The sequence below is a fragment of the Macrobrachium rosenbergii genome, chromosome 59 (assembly GCF_040412425.1).
Source record: "Macrobrachium rosenbergii isolate ZJJX-2024 chromosome 59, ASM4041242v1, whole genome shotgun sequence".
Classification (NCBI taxonomy): domain Eukaryota; kingdom Metazoa; phylum Arthropoda; class Malacostraca; order Decapoda; family Palaemonidae; genus Macrobrachium; species Macrobrachium rosenbergii.
This window is the reverse complement of record NC_089799.1, coordinates 18,035,481-18,039,671: the sequence shown is the minus strand read 5'-3', so window position 1 is coordinate 18,039,671 and position 4,191 is coordinate 18,035,481.

Below are 4,191 nucleotides of genomic sequence, written 5' to 3'. Positions count from 1 at the left end.
GTTCGAACAGGCTTAGGGACTCAATAAATCTCATACATTCACGAATATATTTCTTTTCGACAACGTTGTGAACAAAACTCCAAGAACTATGTGCTGTTATTGATGATAAGTGGTTTTACATCTGACCGGCCAGCAAATTCCTGAGATGTATGCTAGTATTGCACCAGCCCGTTTTTCTTTTTTTCTTTTTCGCCGTGCCCCTAGGTTAGGTTAGAGCAGTGGTTTTCAACCTGTGGGCCATCGGCAGTTCTCAGGAGATCCATACCATGGACATCTTCAAAATAATATTTAAAAAATGAAAAATCATTTACAGCAAATGCAGGCTAGTCCTTTCATAAATAAAAATGTATAACTAATAAAGTGTTCCTGAAAAATAATTCCATAAATGAAAATGTAATATTACTAAAGTGTTCTGAAAATGCTTTATAATAATTCTATTATCATCATTACATAATTCTGAAGGGCAGTGGCCATGAGTATTTAAGGATGCCAAAAATGGGCCATGGGCACAAAAAAGTTTGAAAACCACTGGGTTAGAGGTTAGGTTAGGTTAGGTTAGGTTAGGTTGGGTTAAATTACGTTAGATTAGAAATTTCCAAGCGAATCTGGGTGTGGGAAACAATGAGATTATTTTCAAGATAATTCTATGGTTAGTTTTTAAGATATGACGTCCCGCTTTTTTCAAAGAAAGCTCCCGGTACTCGGTTACATCTCGGGAAAATGCGACCGGCCGTAATATACTACCATTGCAATAAATAATTTACGTACAGTCATGGTTCAAGTAGGTTTATATAGATATTACGGCGATAAAAACTGCAGACGTCTGCAGAAATCTCACGGCTTTGAGAGCTCAGTGAAATTAACTCTCATTTAATAAATCTCTTTATTTTTTCCTTCTCTCTCTTCTCCATTTCTCTCGTACATGTTCCTTGTCCCTCTTTGATCTTGGTGTTATTATCACGTTTCCTTCAGTCATTCCGTCTTTTACATTTCCCCCGTTTACATTCGTCTTTTATCACCCCATTTTTCTCCCGTTTTGTTTCGTTTTTCTTAGCATATTCCTCGTCTTTTCCTCTCTTTTTTAACAAGTGCCTTTCTAGTCTATCTTATATACCATCATTCAAGTTTTCCCTTTGCAACTGTTTGCTTTCGTCTTTCTGTCTGAGGTTTTCCCCAATCCTCCCTCATATTTGCCCTTCAGTATTTTTTTTTAGTAATGATGCCTCATCATTCAACCACAATCGAAGGCAATCAATTTCTATTTTTTGTAAAAGTAATGGTCAAAATATCTAACGAAATGGAGCGCATTTCCGATAAATCCTCTTTGGTATACACAGTTATAAAAATCATGAATCTGATAATACCTCTCTCTCTCTCTCTCTCTCTCTCTCTCTCTCTCTCTCTCTCTCTCTCTCTCTCTCTCTCTCTTCATGAGCACATATTTCTTTTCGACAACGTTGTGAACAAAACTCCAAGAACTATGCGCTGTGGACAGTGGCGGGTCACAGACCTATATAATTTAGGGACAAAATGATAGCGTCATTCTCAAGATCTTCTACTGCATTAATGGTGCTAGTCTTGATATACAATTGACATTTTTTCACTGAGAAGGTATTGACACATTGGAGACCGAAAAACATATACGTTTATATATATATATATACTGTATATATATGCATATATATATGTATATATATATATATATATATATATATATATATATATATATATATATATATATATATATATATATATATATATATATATATATATATATATAGCAGGCAGTAATTCCAACAATATTTTTTTCAGTCAATTGATGGCATTGACAAAAAAAAAAAAAAAAATTCTAATTTCTCTTTCAAATTATTATATAAAAAAATAGCCGACTATACCAGCAATCTGTTGACCTTGTTTAGCTCGAGTGTGAGATGAAAGAAAATAAAATTAAACCAAAGGGAGCTGTAGCTCCATCTCTTACAGGAAGTAAGTATATTGAGCCTAAGGAATACAGAAGCTGGGAGAGATTTCCATTTTTAAGACACTATTGTTAATACTTTCGATACCTGACTTCATATGACGTTCTTATTTCAATTTAAAGATAGTTAAGAGCTTCATTCTTAAAACAGAAAGATGAATGCAGGGCAGAAATCTTTCCCACTCTTAAAAAAAAATTGCAGATTTAAATCATAATTTTATCGCGTCTGCTTATAATAGCAACTCTAGCAAGTGCGCATCCCTCTCTTACTCACGAATAAGTTCGTATATAGTTTATTATGGTGTGATTTTGTAGCGATATAATTTGTGAAATTTATGTTAAAATTTACCTCTTAACTCTCTCTCTCTCTCTCTCTCTCTCTCTCTCTCTCTCTCTCTCTCTCTCTCTCTCTCTCTCTCTCTCAGGTTTAAAAATGTGTATGTTGGTGAGAGGAAAGTCATTTACAGGATACTAAAATAAGCTACCTCACATTTGGGTTACTGTTCTTACCACTTCTGCTTGGTCATGATTCAAATGATAATTTTAGAATTTCATTTAAGAAAGGTTAGAAAAACCTTGGAATTTCATCCCCTTATCAAGCGCCCACTTTTCAACCTTTATTCTTTATCTCCTTTTTCCCCCGAACTTCTTAACCTCCATTCTTCCGAAAGTCTGGTCTCTCCCATTCTTTTCGTCCGCTCATTCTTTTCCTCTTCTTCTTCTTCGACTTGGAACTAATAATCGAACTGGATGGCCCATCTGTCGTCTTTGTTAAGAAAAATAAAAAGATATTTCCAGGAAAATCCACCGCCAAGGTACTATTCAACATGAATACGTTTAACCAAAACATCAGCACAGCAAAAGTGGGGGAAAGAGCGGTTCTCCCCAAAATAGCAGTTTTGCATTTTCCAGAACTACTACATCAGGAGTGACGAAATTTGTTTTCTAGTGAAAGCCAATCATGTCCTTTTTGTGAGTGAGTTTTTTTTTAAGTCATTATATATTTCAAGTAGTACGTTTGAGTTTGGTCTGCAGGTAGCTTCAGACACCTGTGAATGCAGACACCCGCCGAGACTATGACGATTCCAGTCTATTCAAATATAATGTTTGTGGAAAAGATTACTATTATTCGCTGTTTGTAACTAATGGTTGGGAAGAGGCTACTGTTTTGGACTGTTTTTAAGTCTTCCTGTTTGTGGCAGAACCTACTTTTATTGCTGTTTTTAACTCTTCCTGTGTGGGAGGGAGGCCGTTATTACCTGCTTAATAATTCTTGATGTTTTTTGACTCTTCCTGTGTGGGGCAGAGGCTGCTGTTTCTTGCTGTTTTTCACTCTTCCTGTGTGGGGCAGAGGCTGCTGTTTCTTGCTGTTTTTCACTCTTCCTGTGTGGGGCAGAGGTTAATATTACCTGCTTCATAAATCTTCCTCATGGGCCAGAGACTATTCCTTTTTGTTGTTTAGAAATCCTTCTGTGTTGGGGAGAAAAAAATAAAGGGAGCTAGTAACTTTGCTGTTTAAAGAAATCCTTCTTTTCTGTTCCGGGAGTGTAAGTGCCATCCGACCCAACGCCTCAAAAGGAAGAAGTCATCAGCTCCAAAAATGTCCAGATATTTTTAGTATGCGAGTTTGTACTCTCAAGTTGTAAAACATCGTGTGTCTTTATGAATGAATGGCTCTATGGAGGATTACTCCTCCTTGTGTGAGTGGAACTTTGTCACCTAAACGGGTTCGAATATTTGGTAATCCCCTTCTTCCATACAAACAACCTCTGTGGAGGCCAATAGTTGCCAAGGGCAACCCAGTCACCCTATCGTACGCTGTCTAACGTCTGCAATCGTGCCTTGTCTTTAGGAGGGAGTTCTCTTCGACTGAATTTTGTTTCTCTACAAGACAATGACTTCGCATCCTAGCAAAGGAATCATGCAGGTTGTACTTTTTTGCTAAGGGCTGAAGCTTTGCAATTGAATCCTGTCCATTCTCATATCAAGATGAGTATTTTTGACCTATATTTCGTCTGTCGGAATGAAAGCTAAATTTCCTAGTCATCTTATATTTATCACTTTTGTATTTTTGCTTTCCGAACCTAGTTAAGTCGCTCATTTGGTAATGAAAATAGGGAAAGAGAAGATATTTGTCTAAGATTTTATGGGAAAAAAATTTTGTGTTCGCTTTGTCGTAAATGCAACCAGCAGGTAACTTCACGGGATCTAGT